The following is an 11255-nucleotide window of genomic DNA, read 5'->3' as shown; positions in this document are numbered from 1 at the left end:
CTGTTGAAGTCCACATTGATGCCCTGGGGTTGAAGTGTTCCGAGGCGGAAGATGAGGCGTTCTTCCTCCAGGCGTCTGGTGGTGAGGGAGCGGCGGTGAAGGAGGCCCAGGACCTCCATGTCCTCGGCAGAGTGGGAGGGGGAGTTGAAATGTTGGCCACGGGGCGGTGTGATTGATTAGTGCGGGTGTCCTGGAGATGTTCCATAAAGCGCTCTGCTAGGAGGCGCCCAGTCTCCCCAATGTAGAGGAGACCGCATCGGGAGCAACGGATACAATAAGTGATATTAGTGGATGTGCAAGTAAAACTTTGGATGTGGAAGGCTCCTTTAGGGCCTTGGATAGAGGTGAGGGAGGAGGTGTGGGCGCAGGTTTTACAGTTCCTGCGGTGGCAGGGGAAAGTGCCAGGATGGGAGGGTGGGTTGTAGGGGAATGTGGACCTGACCAGGTAGTCACGGAGGGAACGGTCTTTGCGGAAGGCGGAAAGGGGTGGGGACGGAAATATATTCCTGGTGGTGGGGTCTGTTTGGAGGTGGCGGAAATGTCAGCGGATGATTTGGTTTATGCGAAGGTTAAGTAAGATGATAGACAGATTTCATTGAATTACAGACCAGTTAGCTGCACATCTGTTTCAGGGAATTATTTGAATCTAGAAGCAAAAATTAATCCACATCTATCGTTGGGCATGGGGCCTGTGATTTCCTATCTTTCTGTGTCATTCTGATGAGCTAGGCAGCACACAAACTTTGTGCTATCTGCTCATTTGTCAGATTGATGGGTTCAGCCGTCACTGCTGGCAGTCTGAACACTCAATAGGGCATCAACCAAGATGTGAAAAACACGTAAAGCAGGTAGCCTCCTAAAGGCAGTCGTCCCTCTGTCCAACAGAGCAGAAACCAAATACTGGGAGATTTTCACTATGCCACCCACTTCCTCTTGGAATGATCCTGTCACATGGGAGGTTTAATACAGCAGAGATCATTACAGCACTGGCAGAACTATTCTCTCCCTGATCTGCGCTTGCAGATCAGCTTCAAGGAGGTAAAAGTTCTCGATCGCCTTCTTGTTGCATCGCAGTCGCCTCAAGCATTGCTGCTTGAAAGTATCTATAGCTGATGAAAATAATTAAATATTTTGTGTGGAAAAGGGATTATCTATGGATATTATGACTTCCAAAAGGCATTTGATAACAATCCTCATAAACTTGAATTTGAACCTCATGGAGAAATGTTTGACCTGGATAGGAAATTGGCGAAGCAGAATAAGTCAGAGTGTATGGATTATGGGTAGGCAGTATAAATTAGCAACATCAAACAGTTTTTTACATCACCAAATCACTTGTGGTATTTTGTCACCTATTAACCACCACCAGTAAATCACTCATGTTCTCCAAACAAGTAATTCAGGTACAAAGCCCATTAAAAGCAATACAAGCCATGGGTGGGGAGAAGGGGCTAAATGAAGATGGAATGGAAGAGATACAAAGAGATAATAATTTTTGAAATCAACCTGTTCAAGGATTTTTTACACATCTCCGATCCTGGACCTCCTGGCTCAGAAATAGGAACACTACCATTGTGCCACAAAAGCACTTACTAAAAGATTACTTTTTCTTTCTTTTCATACCCAGAAGTGTTATCATGCACAACTGAGCAACCTCCCCATCACCAAAATCACCTTGGCTTTGTTTTTTGTAAACTACCATGTAGCCAATTAACTACTTACAAGCAAAGGAGAAAGTGAGGTCTGCAGATGCTGGAGATCAGAGCTGAAAATGTGTTGCTGGAGAAACGCAGCAGGTCAGGCAGCATCCAGGGAACAGGAGAATCGACGTTTCGGGCATAAGCCCTTCTTCAGGAATGAGGAAAGTTCCTCGTTCCTGAAGAAGGGCTTATGCCCGAAACGTCGATTCTCCTGTTCCCTGGATGCTGCCTGACCTGCTGCATTTCTCCAGCAACACATTTTCAGCTGCTTACAAGCAAAGCCCATTTTGGACAATGCTAACGATTAAGGTGAGGGGGAAGCAAGGAGAGAGGGAAGGGACAATATCAAAAAAGATTTGGAAGGGATACAAAGAGATTATCAAGTCATTGATTGATTGGGAAGAAACTGTGGTAAACAAATGTAAATAAATGTGAGATCATTCACTTTGGATCAAAAAACGGATGAAACTAAACATTTTCTAAATGGGAAAAACTCCAGACACTGCAGTTCCAAAAAAAGAATTTCAGGTCTAGATGCATAGATCATTAAAATTATTAAATTGTGGAGATGATAGATAAAAGCATGAGCATGAAAGTAATCAAAAAGGTTAGGAGAATGGTGGCATTTATATTTAGACAATTACAAAGGGGTAGAAATTATATTTGAATTATGCAAAGTCATGGTTAGATCACACATCAAGGATTGAGCCATACTGGTCATTACATTTCAAGTACATACTGGCCTTGAAGGGAGAGCAGTGAAGATTTATTGAAATTGTATCTAAGCTTCAAACATTAAATTATAAGAAGAGCTTACACAAATTGGGGTTGTGTTCCCCAATTTTCTCAAGTTGAGGGTAACGTTAATCAAAGTTTTCAAGGTATGAAGGTAGGTAGAAACTATACCGGTTGGGAAGTTCAAAGCTGGGGGCATAGTCTAAAAATTAGAGATGGGCCTTTCAGAATTGAAGTTGGAACATACTTCTACACTCAAGGGTAGTCATCCAATAAACCTATCTGGTCTGAATGTTTGCTCTGTAAGAGGAAATAACTCAAAATAATGTCTGAATCATTCAGCTACAGAAAATTTTCGGTGTCAAGCTAAAGTTTTCAATGGAAATATTGAAGTGTTCCTTTTAAGTTTAGCAACTTTTGAGCTGATGATGAATGTCTGAGCTGAACTGTGGAATACTTGCTAAATTTGGAACTGACACCCCCATGAGAAAAGCACGTATTGCTCATTGAATCCAATCCCGCCCCCTGCCCCACCCACCCCCATCCCCACTCCCACCCCCATCCCCACTCCCACCAAGTCAATGGGCGCAACTATGTAAACTCTCACTCAATCTTCTATTATCCCCTGGGAGAAACAAAATAAACATAACATTTGGGGGAAAAAAACCCTAAGAAAGTCCCTACTGACTCCATTAGGTATTCAAAGAAAGAGATTTGGCTCCAAAATACAACTAACTAGCAGGTCTTTCTGTAAACTAGAAATAGTTTCCGCTTAACCGATTCCAATTTCCTTGGAACATCCCTACTATTGGATATATGTTTCGGATTATGCACTCTTGTGCTTCTTTCACCAAGTGTAAATTCACCTTCACTGTCCACCCTGCCATTTTACCATGAAGGTATCTGTTTGCCAGTTCTCTGGCTCATTTTTGAAATCTTTTGTCACCTTCCCAGGCCCTTTTATTCCTTCTTTTATAACTAATGGCCTAATTCTGGAGCTATTAACTCCTTTGGATTTTGTCCTGAACCTTTCTGATACTGTTGGCCTGTCCTTTGTCCTGTTTAATTCAAATAGCCTTCCTGAGCCACGCCCATCCTCACTGATTTTACTGTCACCTGTTAGGCCTTTGTAACTCTCAGTTCCTAGCCTTTCTGCTGTGTCCCATTGATTCATTCATGTCATTCTTCTCCGATCTCTCCAAATCTCATGGAGGTTGCTGTATCCTTTGGAGCTTCTGAAACTCCAAATCTTTCACCTGCATGCTGCTGGCTTTCTCCAGCCTTTTTAGTTTCTCTCAACTATCCTTTACTGTTTGAGGGGAATATCTTGCTGACAGCCAAACTGTTTCCCAATAAAATATCAGTCCCTTCCATTGACAAGATTGGGATTAACCTTCCTGCTACATGAAGTCAGCTTTAACTAGTGACACCTCTACACACTTCCCCATGAGCCCTATTGGAGCTTAACATATTTAAAGTTGGAAAATCATTTATTTTGCCCACTAGTAAGGTCTGCAAGCCCCACACATCTCAAAGAATGCTGATTTCTCTCTCTGGTGCTCTAAACAATCAGTGGGCACTATTCCTTTTGACAGACTCCTGACAGCTATTCTGATCAACAGTCATGCCAGAGATGACACTGATCACCTTTAAGGTTACAGATACTGGCTTTGCAACTTGAGTTCCTGAGAGAACCAACAATTTTCCTTTTCAGGCCTTGGCTTCCTGAAGTGGAAGCATTTGGGGTTTTTTCCTATCACTTCCCCACCCAGATCCTTCTTTTAATGGCCAAAGACTGTTCTACTTTCTCTTCTCTTTCTTGACTGCATTTACCCAAGATCACTTTGTTTTCCCCCTCCATTCTGTGACAGTTAACAGACCCCAGCTTCCCAGAGTTTGTTTGTTAACTCAATTCTCAGCCAAATTGGTTCCTACTGGGACCTGGCACTATTTGTTCCCGTATATGCATCTGGATTGGAAAGGGTATTGAATTTTTGAACTCTGTAAAGGAAATCACCTCATGAAGATTTTCACAGGTGGTCTCAACATTATGTTCCTGTACTCACAGGTCAAAGGAAAACGCTTTAACAATTCAAATTCCCAATATTTCTGGTCAGGCAGCTTCTGGAGGATATGAAATATTTGCCTACATGCCTCTGGCACCTATTGCTGCCTCAAAATCAGTGACATTTTCTTCAGGTAAGATGAAGTAAATATTATGAGCATTGCTTGTCAGCTTGTTCTGTAACAGGGATGTCCATTGCTGGACTTGTGACTTTAACTGCTGTGCTCATCCTACAAAAGAAATAGAAAGGGGATCCACCTCTTCCTCATTAAAATAGAGGCAAAAGGGACAAATTTGAATACTTCAGCTCTTAATTAGGTGCTGTTCCTCTACCAGAGTTATTCTCCCATCTCGCCTAAGCTGTCTCAATTTCTGGTATTCCCTCTCATTATCGTTCGTTTTCCTGCCTCACCCTCACTTTTGCCCTGCCATGCACCTCTCTCATTTTTCTGATATTCTCTTGTCTCATTCTGTTGGAATTCTAGTTCAAATCTCAATCATTTCAATTTAGATTCATCTGTTTCAGTATCCTCAGTTTCCACCCCCAGATATTTTGCAATTTCTGTTTTTCGAGATTTTGGCCAGAAACACATCTCCAAGTGACGTTTAATTCTTCCAAGGACAGCACTTATAATATTTTCAAAATTAAATTATCCTCTTCAACAAAACCTTTAGAACTACGCATAGACATTGGGACTCTTGTGGTGCAGTGGTAGTGTCTCTGACTCTGAACCAGGAAGCCAAGCTTCAAGTCCAACCTGCTTGAGATCAACATCTCGGAATAGGTTCAAGTGATAGAGTCACACAGCACGAAAACAGACCAATTGGTTCAACCAATCCATTGCCGACCCTAATCCCAAACTAAACCAATCCCACCTGCCTGTACTTGGCCATATCCCTCCAAACATTTCTTATTCATGTACTTAACCAAATGTCTTTTAACCATTGTAACTGTACCTGTATACACCTCTTCATCTGGACATTTATTCCATACGTGAACTACACTCACGTGAAAATCAATTGCTCATGTGTTTTTAAAATTTTCCTCCTGCCATCTTAAAAAGTATGTTACTTAGTCTTGAAATCCACCACCCTAGGGAAAAGACATCTGCTATTCACCTTATCTATACCCCACATGATTTTATAAATCTCTATAAGGTCACCCCTCAACCTCTTGTACTCCAGGGAAAAAGGTCGCAGCCTATCCAGCCTCTCCTTATAACTCAAACCCTCCATTCCCGGCAACATTCTGGTAAAAGACTTCTGAACCCTCTGCAGCTTACTAATATCCTTCCTATATCAGGGTGACCAGAACCGGACACAGTACTCCAGAAGAGGCCTCACCAACATCCTGTACATCCTCATATAATATTCCAATGCCTATACGCAAAGGTCTGAGCAATGAAGGCAAGCACGCTAAAGGACTTCTTAACCACCTTGTCTATATGTCATGTGAACTTTGAAGAATTATGTACATGATTTGAATATAATTAAATGTAGAAATTTTAGCACTTCAATATTACAGAAGCAAGAAAACATTTTTTTTTACAATTTTTTTTCTTTGATACAGCTTTTGAAGGAAAAATTTATTGTCATCCACTCCAATTCTGTTCTTTGCATGTGGGAATATACTTCTAGCTGAACCCCTAAATTTATCAAAACCTGGTGAGAGGTGAACAGGCTTTCCTCCTTTAACCCTACCTCATTCAGGTCCTGTAAATGTTTTAATTTCTTTTAGACTCTCAGCCTTCACACTTTAATTAAAACTGAGTACAAGCCAAAATTAAGGAGGCAATTAAAAAGGTTTACTTGACTGAAAGGAAGTTGAATTTTATTGTTTACTAACCCCAAGAAAAGTGATCAAGTGCAACATAAACATGCAGTTGGTGACTGATCTAATGCAGGCAGGAAAAGTAAAGGCTACACAGCTTAAAAATCTTCAGAGTCCTGGAGGTGTTTGATTTTGACCAGAGTCCATATTTGTTAAATGGATAACTAGGATCCGCACAATAGTGAAACTTGTAAACATCTTTGAGTTTTTTGTGAATGATGTATCTCCGACATGCTTCTTCACTGGATGCTGTTTTGGAGGGGACAATGAGATGACCCTTGCTATGCCAATATTTCTTTCTCACTAGTGTTGCTCAAGTGTAGCTGTTGAAATGAGCTTCAACCATGTGTACGGTCTTTGGCCCAATTGTCTCTCCTACTTGGATTCTCTGCAGAGAAACCTTTCATGTCCAATATGTGGCACTTACCAGGCATATGCAGCTTGAAACTGGAAATTCAAGTTTCCGGATACAGTACCCTGATTCAGTGACTTGCTTTAGATAAAATGTCATTTCAGCTCAGATAGTTTCTCAAACTTGCCTCAAACTGCAATCAGGAAATTACTGCAGCCATTGTACTTTGTTGAAACCCTTTTATCCTATGAAGGGTCTCAGGTATTAAAATGAGATGGTGGAAATTAAAAATGGATACATTTATATTGCTACTATCATTACAATTTCAAATATTTTCTTCAACTGGCATCAAAAATGGGTTTACATTACTGAAGGAACTACTGGATTTCAAAGTATGGAGCAGGTAACAGATTTTCTATTTGGACTGTGTTTGCCTTTTCTTTAAATTTCAGTTATGCCCCCCTCTAAGTGTGCAATTCTCTAAAGCAAGCCTAATTATTCCAGCTTGTCCAAAATCAAGGCTGTAAATTTGGCATCATTCTAGCCTACATGCTCTGTCGTGTGCCCGTAATCTTTATCGGGGAGCAAAATGGCAAAATACTACAGGAGTGGACAGACCAGAACTTTATATATGCTAGATAATAATTTAAAATTTGTATTTGATACTCTAACAATACGAAGCTCCTTGGATGCTGCCTGAATTGCTGTGCTCTTCCAGCACCACTAATCCAGAATCTGGTTTCCAGCATCTGCAGTCATTGTTTTTACCACTCTAACAATACAGTCTAATATTCTATTTGTTCTTTCCTTTCACTTAATATAGTTCCTTTTTGTTCTATAATGCTCTGTGGTCACAACAAAATGTAAAAGTTTGTAACTCTGGTACATGCCACACACTGGTACAATCAATTAGTTTATTAAAACCTTATATGAAGTACCAAGCACTGTACATGTTTTTTTTGTACCACTCCTGAATTTAAGAATGATTTCTCAGACTCACTAGTGAAATGATGAGCAACAGTTAACCCAGGGCAGAAACCCTACAAAATGTATTCATAACTGAAGCCCTTATTGTTGTCCAACCTAACCCTAACCAGCTTGAATATAATCAGAGATGCAGAGAAATGCTGTTCTTTCCCTGCCCGATAAGGTGTTTTAGTCTCAAGTTAAGAAATCCATTCCTGACTGTAATACTATTGTTTGCAATGTCATACATGCCCATAACCTATCTAGCTAAGCTCTCAATTACGGATGTATTAATATATAAAGTTGTTGAATAAATATGCAAATGTGATTGAATATTTTGTTCAGGTGCAATCTCTTTATGCAATGGAATGACTACCAAAATTTTTCATTAATTATATGTTAAATTCCACACATATTGTTACTGAAACAGATCTATGAAACTGTTTATATGCATCCAACATCATCAGAGATGATTCAGCTGAGAAAGAAATCTCCACCTGAAGAGGTTTATTGTCACAGTAAAATGCAGACACTCACCTTTCAGTCACATTCAGTCTCTCACTTGCTTACTCTGTCAGCATTCACTTACATCTAATAGTGCTGACGTGCTTTCTCTTGCTGGGTCTCTCATTCATTAACATTCACATCCTGTTCCTTTCACTTGCTTGATTATTCAGCAGCATCCTGTCTCTCATCCATTATTGTGTAAATGGTACATAGAGGCAGAGGCTGCACCGCCATTCACAGGGTTTCGTTATTGCATGAAATGCAATTTCTAAGCCCCAGTCATGATCTCACAATGAAACTAGGTAAAAACACTGACTGCAGATGCTGGAAACCAGATTCTGGATCAGTGGTGCTGGAAGAGCACAGCAATTCAGGCAGCATCCGAGGACAGGCAAAATCGACGTTTCAGGAAGAGCTTTTGCCCGAAACGTCGATTTTGCCTGTCCTCGGATGCTGCCTGAATTGCTGCACTCACAATGAAACTGTCAAGTCTTGTGTTTTTGTTTTGGAGGGAGAGTCAAAAATGTCTAATCAGAGCAATGAATGGCGGGTGAAACTGGCAGCCAACAGCACAAATTGGCCCGGAAAGGGTGAGTGTTAGGTTTGAGGAGGGTTGGTGAGGTGGGAGTGAGCCAATGACTGCAGTCCACAGATACTGAAGAAGGTGACCGGCTTGATCAGGTGGAAAAGTGTTTTTTCTGCTGTGTTTTGTATCCTCAGTTCCATCAGTAGCAATTTCCCCTCCCTCACTGGAGCTACCTCCTAGATGCACATAAGGACAGGCTGCTGGTCTGCACTTAAGCTTCCAATATCACGGTTATTTCTTTCTCAGGGCAAGGAATATGTTTTTACAGCTTGTGTTTCACGCATTGTCAAGAAAATGTTATTGATAAAGTCCCCACCAAACCACAACCCACTGTTTTCACAACTATACTGCTAGTTGGCCAAAGTTGGACTTAACTATCTTAATATACCTTTAATTTAATATTCCTGATCAGAATCCATGTTGTTGTTGTTGTTGTATCAGAGTCAGAATAAGGAAAAAGAACAAGTTTAAAAATAAAATTTCTTCTACTAAATGTTTCAGAGTTTCTGTATCAGTCAATTTGCGTTATTATAGCAGTTGGTGAAAACAAATTCATTTGAAATGGAGACCTTCAAGCGAAACAATTTGAAACCCACTTTGCTGGTGCCATGGTTCACAAAGTGAACCTGCAGACAATCAGAACTATCAAGGGATAGTAAAGTCTCTGGTGGATAAGGGACAGAAAATCTCAGTGGGGCTAAAGAAGAAAATACAAGCTGTCTGATTTATATAAATTAGCAGTAGTTAGTCCTTTGCAACTTTTGGCTATGGAACTGGCAATCAAGCTCAAAAACTGGAGTTTCTAGACTCTCTTCACCATTTACACAAAGTAGGCACAGTGTGTAACATATACAAGATGCATTGCATTATCTCAACAATATTGCTCTGACAGCAGCTTTCAAAACCACAGTCTCTACAATCTAGAAGGGCAAGCACAGTAGTTCTTGTGAACACCACCATCTGCACTTTGCCACCAAACCACACAACTTCTTTTCTTGAAACTATATCACTGCTCCTTCATTGTAACTGTGTCAAAATGCTGGAACTCCCTTCTTAACAGCATTGTGGGCATCACTACATCCCAAGGATTACAGCAGTTCAAGAATGCACATTGCTATCACCTTGTGCAGGGCAATCACAATGGGCAATAAATGCTGGTCTAGTCAAAAGCACCCACATCCCATCAATGTTTTGGTTTAGAAATCGGCACCCTCTATTTGTAGTGACAGATGTACAACTGATAATGTGTTGTGCTTTAATGCATTCTCAGGTGCCGTGATGTTTTTTATACACCCCCTTTCCTCACGCTAGTTGAGAAATTAACTCATGGGTTTTCTATTACTGTCTATCGCAAGTCTACCTCCACCAGTCATTGGGTTTCATGTCTCTCCACAGACTAAAAGATCATCCTTTTCAGAAATCTTGCAAATACAGCCTCAGCGTTTACCCACCTGAAAGCTGGATGCAGAAATACAGTGCATCAAAGCTGTCCTGCAGGCCAGCAGCAAGCCTGATCAGATCATTATTTGCTGTGTATAATTCAAAACTTGCAAATTAGCAAAAGACTGCTGCTTTTAGATCTGAGGAGTGCCTGTCCTATCTTTTATAAAGACCATTTTTTTTTGGATTGTCACCTAAAAATGGGAAAATGCACTGATTTATACAAGATATTTGCAATGTTAAAGTGAGTTACTGCAATTCATTGTGATCAGTATCTACAATATTGCCTTTTTCAAGTCGCAGAGGAGGATGCTAGGCATCACAGTTCCATAGCCATTTTGGTCAACGACACATTTTTGACTGATTTATTTAATTATGAACAGTTGAGTGTTCAAGAGTTCTCAGCATAGTAACAACGTCTTGATTAGCTCCTGGACAAGTAGCTACAACCTTGTGTATGGACAATACAAGAGAAACATCCAACCTGCAAAGAGAAATCATCTAAATCTTACACTCTCATTCTGTCTTCTCTGGATAGTGAAATAAAAAGAAATTTTGGAGCATCTAGCTACTCACTGTATCTCTGCCAATTCCCTTCTGGAAATGAATATGAAAAAAACCACCTTTAGAGATGCTGAAAAGATGAATCTTCAACTAGTGAATGAAAGATTGTAAATTAGTGTATTAGATAGAGCCATTGTCATAGAGATCTACAGCATGGAAATAGGCCCGTCAGCCCAAATTGTCCATGCTGCTTAGTTTTCACAATTTAAACTACTCCCATTTGCCTGTGTTTGGTCTGTATCCCTCCATATCCCTATCCCATCCAGGTACCTACTTAAATGTTTCTTAAATGACAAATTTGTATTCCTTGCATCACTATCTCTGGCAGCCTGTTCCAGACACTCACCATCCTCTATTTTAAAGAACTGCCCCTCTAGACCATTTTGTACCTCTCCCATCTCACCTTAAACCTATGCCTTCTAGTTTTAGATCCTCTACCATGGGGGAAATCTGTTGGCTATCTACATTGGCATGAGCATTTAACAGACACCATTGCTTTTGTCCTCATC

At 40.6% G+C, this 11255-nt stretch overlaps 1 long non-coding RNA gene across 1 annotated transcript in view; it reads right to left on the bottom strand.

Moving 5' to 3' along the window:
* LOC122551333 overlaps positions 1-8471 on the bottom strand; it is a 17101-nt gene extending 8630 nt beyond the window's left edge. Inside the window, exon 1 of the long non-coding RNA XR_006312074.1 lies at positions 8187-8471. This is a non-coding gene — a long non-coding RNA (uncharacterized LOC122551333). The remainder of the gene's footprint in view (positions 1-8186) is intronic.
* Between the last annotated feature and the right edge of the window lie 2784 nt (positions 8472-11255).

The sequence above is a fragment of the Chiloscyllium plagiosum genome, chromosome 7 (genome assembly GCF_004010195.1).
Source record: "Chiloscyllium plagiosum isolate BGI_BamShark_2017 chromosome 7, ASM401019v2, whole genome shotgun sequence".
Lineage (NCBI taxonomy): Eukaryota > Metazoa > Chordata > Chondrichthyes > Orectolobiformes > Hemiscylliidae > Chiloscyllium > Chiloscyllium plagiosum.
This window is presented reverse-complemented; position numbering and strand designations above follow the sequence as displayed.